The sequence below is a fragment of the Lissotriton vulgaris genome, chromosome 10 (genome assembly GCF_964263255.1).
Source record: "Lissotriton vulgaris chromosome 10, aLisVul1.2, whole genome shotgun sequence".
NCBI classification, from domain to species: domain Eukaryota; kingdom Metazoa; phylum Chordata; class Amphibia; order Caudata; family Salamandridae; genus Lissotriton; species Lissotriton vulgaris.
In genome coordinates this window covers 68,308,006-68,322,258 of record NC_141698.1, presented here as the reverse complement: position 1 = coordinate 68,322,258, position 14,253 = coordinate 68,308,006, and the positions used below count along the sequence as shown (strand labels likewise).

General features: G+C 46.4%; 1 pseudogene across 1 annotated transcript; it reads left to right on the top strand.

Moving 5' to 3' along the window:
* Positions 1-854: 854 nt before the first annotated feature.
* Positions 855-12,742, top strand: LOC147684669 (NADPH oxidase organizer 1-like; annotated as a pseudogene). The gene is made up of 8 exons (XR_015300742.1): positions 855-966; positions 3,002-3,082; positions 3,183-3,258; positions 3,929-4,106; positions 6,612-6,808; positions 9,296-9,409; positions 10,176-10,293; positions 12,027-12,742. The product of XR_015300742.1 is annotated as an NADPH oxidase organizer 1-like (transcript).
* Positions 12,743-14,253: the final 1,511 nt, after the last annotated feature.

Genomic DNA, 14,253 nt, shown 5'->3' with positions numbered 1-14,253 from the left:
AGGCCCCCTGGTCCCCTATCCCGCCCCCCCCCCCCCCCCCCCCCCCTCAATCAGCGTACTTTAATGGGCCGCCCAGCGAGACAAAGGAAGTGATACCTCCGCCCATCTGCCTCTAGAAGGGCCACTGGGTCGCTGACGTCATCCTAACAGCACAGACAGCCCCCAGGCTGCCCAAAACAGCAGCTCACAGCTGGAACTCGGGCATTTCCCGAGTGCCCGCTTTACCAATCCCAGCGGCGGCTCAACATCCTGCGATTCTGGGCAAAACCGCTGTATCTCCACGTGCCAAAAATAAAAAATAAAAACTGAAAAAGTGGCCTTGTGTAATGTAACTGGGCAAGTTTGTCGTTTTTTTGTTATTTGAGAAGTGTTATATAGCACTGACCTGGCCTGTAGTAGCAGGCGCTATGTGATCACCACGTGCTTGCTACACATTGCTTCAACTGAGCGCCCATAGTCTGAGCTCATCCCTGAGGGATCTCGCTGTGTGCGGTGATTGTACTGCATGTACTTCACAGCGCCTCGAAAGCCGGCGCGGAGCGCTATAATCAGACAAGCCTGTGATGGCCATGGTCAGAGCCCTCTGTGACAAGTCCCTGTCTCCACTTCCGGCCGGCACGCCCCTCCCTCGCAGGACTTCCCGGCATTGGTTCACCTTTGATTGACAGCTCCTCAGGCAGTGTGTCGCGTGCTCAGGGGATGAATTTATTTGCATCGAGCGCCTGCAGCTGAGAAGACAAACAGACCTTATCGGGATGCCGCGCCCCCTCCAGCCCCCTCCCCTCCCCTCCCCTCGCCCCTTCATAAGGAGGCCGGTGAGAGCATGAAGGCAGACACTGCTTGCAAGGGCTGAAGCCGAGCACAAGGACAGCTCCCCCAGGATACAGCATGACTCGGCGAGGCAGCACCCAGCGGTACCCCTTGGAGGCCAAGGCTGTGGGCGTGGTGCAGCATCACCGGAAGAAGGTAGGTGCCTCCGGGCCACTCTCTCGTCTCCAGAGCATCTCCCAATCTAGGGAAGGGGTTCATTATATATATCTGTGCTGTTTTGCAGCATCCATGTATCACTCACTACCCGTATGAGGGATGCTGAACTGCTTGCCCACATGGGTAGCATGCTGCACGTGTGCAGTGCTTGTTCGGAAGTCACAAGTCTGATTCATTTAAAAGGCCTCAGGACTGGTTTAAAGTCATTCAGAGGCAGTTTACTGCATTCAAAAGGCCATTAGAGGCGAGGTCGATTCAATCCCTTGTACCCGTAAAAGGCCAGGTTCGCATTACGAGAGTTTCATTGCATTTTGAGAGCATGACATTGTGCACGCTTTTTTACCCAGAGGGGATTGTTTAGAGCAGTTTTAAGGTTCCTGACAGACGTTTTGTGCTGAATGCAGTTGCCTGCTGGTACCTTGTATGACTCTCGAGCAGAAGGTATCCATTCCCTCGCATTTCATTTTCACGCTCATATCATGGGTCACTTTGTGTATCATTTTTGCAAAATTTTTCTGAAAGAAAATCACTCGCACCCCTAGGAGAGACCAATTCCAGCTCCAAGTGGCCTTAAAGAGCAACATTGTAATGGGACCTACAGGTGCCGGGAAAGGAACTAGAAGCCACAGCAGGTCACCCTGGAGCTCCAAGCTTCACAGGCTCATCCTGTGATTCACTGGTCATAGGTGAACTTCTCAGATCAAGGGGTCAGTGGGGCCACAGGTAGTTGCCAGGGACGTGTGGGAGTTGAGTGGGTGCAGGAATGCTGGAGCAATGTTCCCATCGAGGGCAGTTGGTGTAAAGGTCAACCTTGGGGACACCCCAAAGGGGCAGATTGTGGTACTTATGTGCGCTCTTGGGTGACCAGACACACATAGGGCGAGGCCGCTGGCAGTCGGTGTCCACCGGTGCATGGATCCTGGAACCAAAAGACAACCTCTGTGATGGATGTGTGTGCATGCAAAAGAAACAATTGATGGGCGGAATGCTGGACAATGCAAACATTCAGCCCCAGTGACAAGGATCTGGGTTTAATCCATCATTCTTTTGCTCACCACACCACCCCAGTTTGGACCCAGCCATATGCAAATCACTCTTGACCCTGTTCCTTGTGGGAACAGTCCAGCCCGAACTGCCAAGCCAGGTCCTCCCTGGGGTATGTGTGTAGGCAGAATCCTTGAGCCCAGGATGCGGAAAAGGGTGGTGATGTGGGTGAGAGATGTGCATATTTGAACTTGCTTGAATGTTAAATACTTAGTTATGCTAAAAGTAAACAGTATTGTATGTACTTTTATTATTTGATCATTAGAAGGACAAAGGCTGGTGCAGAGAGTCACTAACTTGGCATTTCACCTCTTTTACATTATTTCACATAATTATTTTGGGCAAAAAACACAAGTTTTTGCTCAGTACCTCGGAATGAGTGTGGGCCAAAAAGTGGCGGATGTCCTGTCCTCCGTATTCAGGGCGCTATCAATACCAAGGCGCTTTTAACAAAGCAGGTGGGACATTCGATGGGGCCCCACACCTGCCCAACTTTAAATAAGTTGAACTGTGCCTACAATGGATTTTGTTCACAATCTTAGTTACGTAGTTGTGACACCTTGATCATTATGTTTGGGTGATCCTGAATGTAATTCCCTTCTCTTTAGTTGTGTATATATTAAATATATGTTTTTTTTTTTAAAGAAAAGATTGCCCAGTGTTATATAATTTATGTTTGTGAGAAAACTGTTCACTTAAAAGCAAATAATTTCTTTTTTGTTTGATTATTCAAAAGTTCACAAGTTCAGGATTGAACAAAAAGTGGTTGCTTTACAAACAACTACTTAACTAAGATTGTGAACAAAATCCCCTGTAGGCACTCCTTAACTCATTTCTAGCTTTATTGTCCAAGCCTCCAAGGGTATATTGGGTTTTCCCACTCTTTTTGATACAACTTTAAATAAAGGCTCTTATTTACACACCCACATTTCATGTGTCCCTAATAGTTCTTCCCTTTCTTCCTCTGCAGACCTACATGTTCTTGGTGCTCTGGTCTGATCGCAACAACATCCTCATCTACAGGACCTATGAGGAGTTCAGGAAATTCCACGTGAGTACACAAAGGCCAACCCGGAAGTAGTGCTTTGTTTTTGGCGGGAATAACATTAAAGGGACCCGCGTACTCAGACATGCTCTCTTTTATGTTCCAGGTGAGTCTGAAGAAGAAGTTTCCCATTGAAGCCGGACATATGAAGAAGTCTGAGCGCAGCATTCCAAAGTTCAAAGGTAACACAAATACATGTGGGCGACCAAAATCAGTGGAACTAAGTGAGAGCACCTCGTGTTAGGTCTAGTTCAGTGATTAATTTGAGCCGGTGGTTTCCGACGCTCAGCACCAGCACTTAATCATCAACACCGGAGCTTGAGCACCAGTTAAGGACGCATTCATTTTTGGGAGGCACATGAGATTAAGTGATTTGCTCATGATCACAGGATGTTGAGCCGATGCCAAGACTCAAACCTGGTTCCCCAGCTCCAACCTCAGCAGCTCTGGCCATTAAGCCACATCCTGTCATATCCTCTCCTCACTTGTAGTGTTTCATTGTTAGTAGTTGGTTCTGTGTTAGGCGACGCTAACAGGCGCAATGGACTGGTCAAGCTGCCTCCTGACGAAAGCACCGGCACTTATTTTTTTACAAATTAACCACTGGTTAGTGATCCTTTTTGGACAGGGTAGATCCCAATCCCTGGCAACGACTTGGATCAGCTGTTCAGCTAGCCAGCCTTTTCACGGAAAACATCTATAGATTGTTTGCCATTAATGCGGCTGCATGCATCTTACGTCAAACCTAAAACACACAAAAACACTACACCCTCTTTAAACAGAGCTGGGTGCACTTTAAATTTAAGTAGAGTTTTCCTGACCTTTTTTTATTTTTCCCTATTCACCTCACAGATGCTCCTGCCTTCACATTCTGGAAGGAGTCCAGAAGGTTCTTGGCTCGCCTCAAGCTGCTGGAGAGTTACGTCCAGGAGCTGCTGAAAACCGACGCCAAGATCTCCCAGGGCCAGGATGTCACTGGTTTCTTCACACCGCAGACCAGGGATTTTGATCCTGCCTTCACCGAAAACAGGTCTGGTGCCCACAGATACTTTACTTTCAATCAAAATGTTACCTTGTGTATGTTTATTGTGTGCTGAATGTATTAGCGTGAGATCCAAACCCAGCCTTGCATGCACGACTGCCGCCTACCCTTAAGCAAGGAACTGGAGCAGCTTCCTGCATGCGAGGCTGGGGCCAACGTAGAACAATAAAGCATCTTCCACAAAACCTGATGGGAGGATGCTTGCTATAGGTCTAATCACTGGCAATCGCTTGGGGTAGCATTCCATTCCGTTGTTCTTTTGCCCACAATGTCACATCAGATTAGACCCAGCCAAAAGCAAATCCGTCTTGGCCCTCCTCCAAGAGGAACAGTCCAGCCCGAACTGCCCGGCCAGGTCCTCTCCAAACTGGAAAACAAGCATCCTAGGACCGGTTTCTCCCTGATTGGGGCTCTTCAGTCAGGTGTATCTTGGTTCTAGTTGTACAGTGAGCACAAAACCCATGTCTGGGCATACCGTTACCATTTTCACTCTGAGGGAAGAGTGGAAGATTGAGCAATAATGTGCACTAGAGCCTCATCCTTCAGCAGTTGGACTATCCTTGTAGATGCAGGCGTAGAGCCACCACCTACCCCACACCATGACATCCTCCTTGAACTGGGGCAGGGAATTTGGGAAGCATTTGGACTGGGAGGCATAGCGTAGAGGACCCAACGAGCAGTGACCCAAAACACATGACAACATCTGTAGGAGTGTAGGGAAGTCATGCCTCTGTGTAGATGACACTAAATACAACAATATTGCTTGTCCTATAAGGATTTCCCTGCCAAGCCTCATGGGAAACATAGCTCAACTCCTTCCCTTTAGGGAATATTTAAAGATTTACTTGTATTAAGTTGGATAACACTTTTGTTAACGGTATCGTGTCGTTGTCTGTTTAGGTTTTGGTACCATACACAAGTCTTTATGATTTTTTGATATCTCGTATGGATTGAAAAGGAAGAGAGAGTTAGGGTAACGTAGACATGTGTCAAAGATGCAGCAAATGTAGCTTCCTGGATCAGGTTGCTTTTGATGCTGTTCACTGTCTTTCTGTATTCTGGGTCTCCATGCGGAGCTCGCTCCAGTACCATATTTAAATGATAAATATTTATGGAGCCGGGAGACCCAGGTGTAGTAAACAGGTGGAGAGCATTGCAGGCCACTGCAGGAGAAACACATTTGTGATCTGCTACTTAAAAGACCAACTAACATCCTAGTATGTCCTAGAACCTGGGCAGTGTTGGGGTCCAGAGTTCGATCCTTAGATCACTGCAGCATGGTACCACTTCACAAGCCAACACTGGGGCGTCACCCAGACTAGTGTGTCCAAATCTGGAAGCCATGTTCACAAAGGGACAATGGTGCACAAAGGTATTTAAATCTGTCCAGTAGGGAGGATGGGAAGGACACTTCAACACTCCCAGAAGTATGGATGTAACAGAGAATGCAAGCTAATGCCAACCAAAGTGTGGACAAATGCCAACCCCAGTGTGGAACAAATGCCAACCACAGTGTAGACCAAGTGTGCATGGTGGTTTATCACCCAGCAATGATTCAGGAATTGCACAGGGAAGTACACCTTGGCCCGAGTGGTATGGACCCTGCCTTCAGCGAGGAGCCCGGCACAACTCGTAACGGAGAATATGAAAGCCCGGGGGCAGATACAGTGCTTTAGATACTGCTTTGGGAAACCTGGTGATGTTGCTTAGTGGACAGGCTAGATCAGCAGGTGCAGCCTTGAGTCATCCTGCAGGATCTATCCGACTAGCTTTGGAGAAGCTTCAAGTGTGAGATCTAAGATCAGGCACCAAACTGGTACTTTACCCAGTCACATATTGTGAATTTGGCCCAGGCCTCAGGGTTGATTTCTGTGGTATCTCTCATTTGAGATTTTAATGCACTTTGTATTCAATCCTAAGTCTGGCTTATATTTCATGAGCTAGTTTTCAATATACCATTAAAGTTTGAAAAGAATGCACCAGTCATAATTGAGTCAGCAGGAGTTTGGAACCCATAATGCATTGCCATGCGACTCTAACTAAGCAGTGCCCTAAATTCTCACTATAGATCCATGGGTTGCTTGACGGGAAAGAGGGATTGAGGGTGTGGGTGGGTTTGTGGATTATAGATCAGACTTGGCCCTGACAATAGTGGTACTGGGGTTCAATGAAATGTTTGATTTGAAAAGGGATTAGCAGAGGTTTTCTTCTCTCTTTTGGTCTCCTTGGATGCATCAAAGTTGGTGGTCTTTTGACTATGACTCCACGAAAATTAGATTTCAGGAGCATGTTGTTTATTAGTTATCATCCCAGTTAATAACGACATTGATAACACACCTTCCCCGCTTTACTTCCAGCAACTGGTCCGACTGCCAAGGCCTTGTCTCCCAACACAACAGCATACTCTGAACATTCCACTCACCACAATCCCACTACACACTCTTGCTGTGGCATTATGCTTTGTACTAAATGGTGTCTATGTCTATTCTCCAGCATCGTCATCATGCCCTCAGAAGCACGAGATGGGAGCAGGGAGATGTCGAGGCAACAGGCCAGTGACGCAGTCATTCAACCAATAAGAGCCGAGCAGTACTGTTGCTTGGAGACGTATGGGGCCGCAGATACCAAGAACCGCCCCTTCAAGGTCCGTCGTGGAGAGCTTGTGGACGTGTTACTGAAAGACACCACAGGTAATCACTTACTCACAACTGTGTCCACATTCCAGCAGGTGCCATAGAAAAGCAGTGAAACATGTTAAATTTGAGTTTACCCATAATAGGTATTTGCACGCTTTAGAAAACTGAAAGCAAACAAATCATACATGTGTTAATGTTCAATATACACCCCTAGAAGTACCCAAACACCCTTTAATGTCACACAGGTAACAGGTAACCATAGAGGTACCCAAACACCCATTAATGTCACACATACACACGGGTACCCATAGAGGTACACAAACAACCATTCGTGTCACACATGCACACAGGTACCCATAGAGGTACACAAACACCCATTCATGGCACACACACACACACACAGATACCCACCGAGGTACAGAAACACCCGTTCAGGTCACACTTGCACACAGGTAGCCATAAAGGTACACAAACACCCATTCATGTCAGATGTATGCACACTGGAGTACCAATGCTCCCATTAGGTGCCCAGATACCCGTTAATGTTGAGTGTACCCATACGCGTGTTAATGTCCTAAATACAACCAGGCACCCATAGAGGTGCCCAGAAAACCTATTAATGTTTGGTGTTGTTGTCCAACTGATAATGTCTGACTGGTTTCCAGCCATCGACAAAGGTACATAAAGATGTACCTTTGTGGGTGTCTGAGGCCTCCGTACTCTTCACACCAGTACCCACACAGTCCAACAATTAGGGCTAGTATTACTTTCAGGAATTCCAGACACTCAGCTAGGGCATAAGCAAAAGGATAACACCACACTGCTTCTAGAAGCACCAAGTGGAGCCCCCTTCAGAGTGCAGGGGCCATCTCTAAAATGGCACTCTGCCTAGGGTGGTAAATAAACTCTTGTGCTGGCACTGCCCTCAGTGGTGGTAGGACTGCTTTATAGGTTTCCATGCAGACCACCAGGGGCAGAGGTACCCTCTGCAAACAATGGTCAGCTCTCCCGATCCCTGCGCAGACATTGTGGCACGCTTCCCTTCACCCGTCGGCTGATTTAGCTCGTGAATCATGTCACTGGCCATGGCCACCCCTTTCCATTTGACTGCCATGCCATTTGCCCAACTGCTCCCCACAGAGGGCTCACCGGATGGCATGTTGAGGCCGCTTACATGACCTCTGTCCTGTGAGGATTAGCTGCACACTATTGTTACTTTGGATGCCAGAAGCTTGCTACTGAATGCCAGATCTCTGCCCCTGCTGCTGTGTGTATGGGGTGCTTTAAATGCTGCTTCCCAGGCTGTCCTTGTGTGTGTTGGAAACTTCGCTACACTTGTGGTCTACCCGTCCTGTGATGGAAGCTTGTGCTGTTGTTTCTCACGATTGACTTGCACATGATGGAAGCTTGCACTGCTTCTGCCCAGCAGGCGAGTAGAGAGACCACTCCTACTGACAAGCATCTTTCCAGATCCAGGCCCCTGCTTCAAATGTGATCAAAGGATCCACCGGCGCAGGTTGATCCTTTGAGGGGTAGATCTCCCAGCCAGCCCCTCACCCGTCTGATGCCACTAGAATGCAGCCTTCTGTTTAAACCTACTCCCACCCTGGCCCTTTCCCAAACAGGCTAAATTAATACACAGACCACCTTCCCCAAAGAAACAGGAAGCAGCTTTATGCGTTCAAGAAGTTATTCATGCAGGCAGCAGACTTTGAAGGAATTTCTGAACAGCAGAGGTTCCTATTCACCCCACCATCCCCTCGCACCCTCCTGGGTGAATGTATGACGTTACATCGCATACATTCACAACGCAGTATTTTACATTGCGTTCGTTACAACGCAAGTCATTACAACGACTTGCGCTGGAGGGCGCTGAACTTAGGAATAGTATGATTTACTATTCCAACTCCAGTCTACGTACAGTAGGGAAGGTGTTGGAATAGTAAATCATACTATTCCTTAGGTTAGAGCGCCATCCAGTGCAAGTCGTTGTAACGACTTGCGTTGTAATGACCTCGATGTAAAGGCATTGTGATGCAATGCCCGCGTTATAATGGATGTCTCCCTCCTGGATACACCTTCCTCTATACTTTTTAAGGTGCCCGCTGCATCCCATTTGAATGGATGAGCAACTTTGAATTATTTGGGTTGAATGGGGGCACCTGATCTCTGTGAAGAAGACGCGTGCCCATATACTGCGTCTGCTGCATCTGTCAGCAGCTGGCTCTGCTGTCCCCATAATGTGCCTGTGCTTGTTCCTGTCCACCCTATAGAGGTGACTTGTATTGATGCTGGTCATGATATGTGTGTGCTCGTGACCCATGACTTAGCTGTTCTGCATTTTAGGGTCCCTCACAAATAATATATGCACACAGCCACTGAGAGAAAGGACTTCCTGTGCTTCAGATCTTCTTGATTTCCTTGCATGAACACATACTAGTCAGAGATGGCTTCTACATGATTGTGACCAGACAGCACGCTATGGTTAGGGGTCCTTTTTGATTGTCGCTCATGCCCGTCCTTCTGTGCTCTTTCCTGCAGGCTGGTGGTTGGTGGAGAATGAGGAGAAACACCTGGCCTGGTTTCCTGCTTCCTACCTGTCCAAACTTTCAACCAGCAAAGAAGCTTCTCCGAGGCGCCCGTCTTCAGACACTGGTAAGTCTGCAAGTTTTTTTTCCAAGCCAGTGTAATCACCAACTTTCGCACCGACCAATCATATGACCCTCTCTCCTGCGTTAAGGTCCTCAATCTGAACTGTGTACTCTTGAGCACCCTCAAACACCAGAGAAGAATCAATGCATGCAACTGGCTTTATGACACCAATACGACAACATGGTCCACTGGGTGTTGTTGGACCATTTGGTCATGCTTCATATTTTTAACCATGTTTTGATAGTCGTGTTTCATAGCAAGGTGCTTCAGGGCGCTCTTTGTGATCGACAGAATCGGGGGAGGCCACCTTGACACTCAGGACTGCTTTGGGCGTCTAACTAATGGTATGGGCCACACCAGAGGCGCCCTTATTTAAATTTAATTCCAAGCAATCTGATTTTCATGAGTGTAGAATCCAAACAAAGGTGGTCCTGCTTTAAGGGGTCTTCCTGATTCACTTTCACAGCTCCTGGCCTGACTGTATTGGAGTTGGCACTCACTGCCTGCAGGAAGCCCCTTACTTTATTGTATGGTGGGTTAAGACCATAGGTCATTTTTTTTGTTTTTAAAGATATCAGGGCATATTTACATTCCCCTTGCGCCACTTTTGCGTCATTTTTCACATGGAAAAAATTACGCAAAAGTGTCGCAAGGGGCTTGTAAATCTGCCCCATAAATTGCAACTGTGTTTAATTAAATGCGACTGAACAAGATAACCAAGAATGGGTAGAGTTGCGTTCTGAAATAATGCTTTTCTCATTCTGTTTAGGAGAGCTCTACTTCGCAATAAAATCTCATGAGGCGAAGGATACCGGCGATTTGTCCATGAACATTGGTGCGGTGGTTGAAGTTCTTGAAAAATCTGACAATGGCTGGTGGCTGGTCTGGTGAGTTTCTTTTGTGTTTGGCTTTACGTGTTGGTATCACCTTCATTTTCCTTTTCGTGCTTAGTGTTATCAGATGTCTCCATCTCATAGGACGCCATTTTTTCTAGTCCAGGAATTTCCCCTTACAAATCATTGTTTTCAGCTGTGCTAGATTGTATGGAGCAAAGGAAGTGAAAAAAGAATACAGTTCCCAGAATGCACTGATTTGGTAAATGAAAGTCTGGGTTTCGACCCCAGATGTCACAGTGACACCTTGTGGATGGTTACTGTTTGGTCTCTAACAATTTGCTTTCATTTCTGTTATCACAGAGTCCAATGTGTGGACACAGGACCTGTAAATAACTCTAAAGTAGCCCTTTTAAACGGGGAGATTTCAAACCATGAATAGTTTTCAGGCTTTTTGGTGTGATGCACGACCTGACTTGTAAATACCTTACCCAACAGCTTAAAGCTGGGGAGCCAGGACTAGACTATAGCCTTATTCTGGCCACTGGGTGACTTGATCTAATGTGGTTAGGTTGAATAGTATTATTTTTGGCCCCTTCCAAAATGCACACTAAAAAAGCATTACAAAAAATGTAATCCATACAGAACCCTGTGGCCCACCCTCAGTCATAGGGGGCTCAGAATTTCAGCAAGAGGGGAAGGGCCTGTTGCCAGAGACGCCACAAAAAGTCAGAAGCTGACAAGACAGTACTAGGTTTGCAATCAGCCCCCCTGCTTGCTTTTACTTACTATCTTCCTAAAATAGGGGTCTTAAAGATGTCCATCTTTTAGCTGGATGTCTATTATGCGCACGATGGTAGGAAGCATTGGTTTCTTGCGCCCCAGTACTTTGCACCAGATGTGTGAAACGAGCAAGCGATAGCTAGCTTTGGTCAGTCGCAGTGCACATTTACATTTGATAATCACTATGTCATGCCTAGATGATTTTGGAAATAAAGTCCTGATTGAGTTAGATCAATATCAATATAGCTGAGCCTGTGTTTATTTTCTTGGTCGTGTGTCATGTTTTTTAAACTATGTTTTGATAGTTTTGGCAAAGTGTTATTCCACAACAAAGTGATCTGAGAGACATTGTATGAGATCAACAGGTTCAGGGAAGATACTTGGACTTTCAGGACTGCTGTGGTGTCTGGCTGGTGGTCTGGGCCACACTTTAGACATATTTATAATAATATAATGAAAAGGAGTGAAAGAGGTGTGCATGATTTGCATGAGTGTATAATCCAAGTGTAAATTGGCCCTGCTTTGAGGGGTATTCCTTAATCAGTTTCTCAGCACATGGCCTGTCTGCTTTGGAGTGGACACTCACTGCCTGCTGGAAGCTCCTCACTTTATTATTGTGTGGGTGCATGGCTCTACCGTAATTCATATTTCTAGCTCTAGCCCCTTATGAATGCTCTGAGATGTCAGTCTTGTATGTCACGAAGCAAATCGTGGTTGGAGATATTAATTTATTAGTTTAGGTTGTGTTTACTCCATAGTTTCCACATTTCATTTTCTTCTTTTTTTGTAGAGCTGAAACAATTTTCTTTAAAAAAAAATCCTTTACAGCTACTACCTTATTGTGGTATTACCAAAATGTTACAGATGCATACTTTATAAATTGAGTATAAGATTTAGCTTAGTTGGTCCATCCTTACCCAGACCCTGCATCTACAATACCAATGCATCAATGTCTGATTTCTTTAGATGGATTGTTTGCAATGATGCTCTACCTCTCTTTCTAGGTACAATGAACAGGTTGGGTACGTCCCATCAATGTTCCTGCGGCCATACAGAAATCCGCATCAGAAGTTCCAGGCTATTACAAAGAAAGCTTTGTATGCATCCACGCCAGACCTTCAAGAAGCTGCCAGCCCAACTTCACCTCGTCGGGCATCCCTTGAGGAGGAGCCGTCACAGAATAACAACTACGAAAATATGACCGGCGGAATGGGGCCATTTCTGCAGAGAAGGAGATCTAGATCGCTCAGCAGCCTTCCCACCACATCTTCGAAGAAGGTCAGGTCCCCACTACCTCTAGTGCTGGAAGTCTTTCCAGAGCAGGCAGCAAGTGGCGTGAAGTGGAAGCCCACCCCATCACCAATGAACGTCAACCTTTCACCAGCAAGCATGGAGCTTCTCTACATGCACAGTGATGCGGTAGAGGGCCATAGACAAGGGCTCAGAAAACCATTGCCAAGAAGTCATCTTAGCAGGGATGCTGGGCTTGGGGAGAGCTTCTCGACAAGTGATTCTGACGAAATCGCTGTCTTCTTCTAGCTCAGACTCCAGATCTAAGGTTCCTAAGATCCAACAGAAGCCAGGAGCTCATGAGATCATGCAGAGGTGCACCACCGTCACCAAGAAAGCCTTACAGAGGTCAGCAGCCACCCTTGACACTACGAGCATATCTGTGACACCTGAGAGCGTCTAAAGCGAGCATTTTCAGGAAGATAGATTACTTGCTTAATGACAGGAATATGGTTGCTTAGATAAGTGACATCTTAACCAATAACTTGATCTCAGTGGTCTAAAGTGCTCTCTTGCCGTTATGGCGGAAGGAGAGAGTAGTCTCTCGCAGCGGTCACGTGTTTTGCAGATGCATCTCAAGAACAAGCATGTGTTTTGTATAAAGACACCGAGCAATGCGAGAGTTAAGTATGCTTTAATGCAAATAACCGGCCAGTAGGCTAAACTGTAGTAGAATTTTCTCTACTTTATATTTTTATATGCAGCAGACAGCGAGCGAACTGGAATGTTTCTAGGTGTTCAAAGCAAAGACACCATTGGCTATAACAATAGTCATGAGTTTATATTTCATGTTTTGAAAGTCAAGTTCATAACTGTAGGCAAGACATTTTTATATCGCTTTATAGTGTAAGAGGTCTCTCTCATTTCTCATGTTGGCAGTATTGAACCAGAGTCTGTGGCCACAAACTGAACGTACACAGAGCTGTGATGCAGATGAAGGACCACAGGAGAATCTATTTTAAGATAATCCATACAACAGTTGTCCAAATGAATGATGTAATTTACTGGGATAATAGTTCCAGATCTCTGCATTCAACAGTAAGTCACGCAAACTTGCATGAGGTACTTTGTTACAGTTGTCAGCTGACGATATCTGAGCTTGAAGGGCAAAGTGGCGGCAAATCCTGTAGAACTTTGCAGCAATTACTGCATTTGCCTGGGATTCGTCTCACCCTTAAAGAATTCAGTGCATTGACGTTTGTGTTGGATGCAGAGATCCCTGGGTGCAAACACTCTACAAGGGCTTGGTGATCGACTGTCCTGAGCACTGCAGAGAAGTCCAGTAGAGCAGGTACAGAATAGTGGTTCTCGACTGCGAAGCCCAGTATTTGTTAGTTACCTGCTCCTTACTAACCATACTAACATCAAATGCTGATTGGGTTGACTCTGGTCCTTGGTCCCTCAAGTCAACACTCCAGATAGTTGCTCGCACTCCATAAAATGCAGCTACCGGCTTAGTCACAATACAACCCTGACTTTAACAGCATTAAAAGGGTGCTTCACAGAATGCAGTCCCTCCTGTTCTTGGGTGTAGGAAGGCATGCTGGGTGGTTGAAAGTGACCATCACATCCTGGAGTGCTTCCCTCCACCCATAGTTTCCCGCTGTACTTAAGGGGGGCATATAAGGCAGAATCAGGAAGCTTCCTACAAAACTGTAGGCTTCCTATTGCTTCAATCTCGCCTGAGTTTTTGGAAGCGATTGCTCCTTGTAGAAATAGCAAATCGAGGCCTGGTGGCAAACAACGCAAGCGATTCCCATCCTGCGCGCAAAGACCACATGCTGATAGGCGCTAACTTTGCATCCTAAAGATCCTGGACTGGTTGCAAGCTGGGTCCATGTATGAAAAAGGTTCTTGATTGTTGGACCCTCAGCCAATCTCACCCAAACTTGTGTTGTGAAGGTGCAGTGAAACGAACTGCGTTTTTAGGGCTAAAGCACC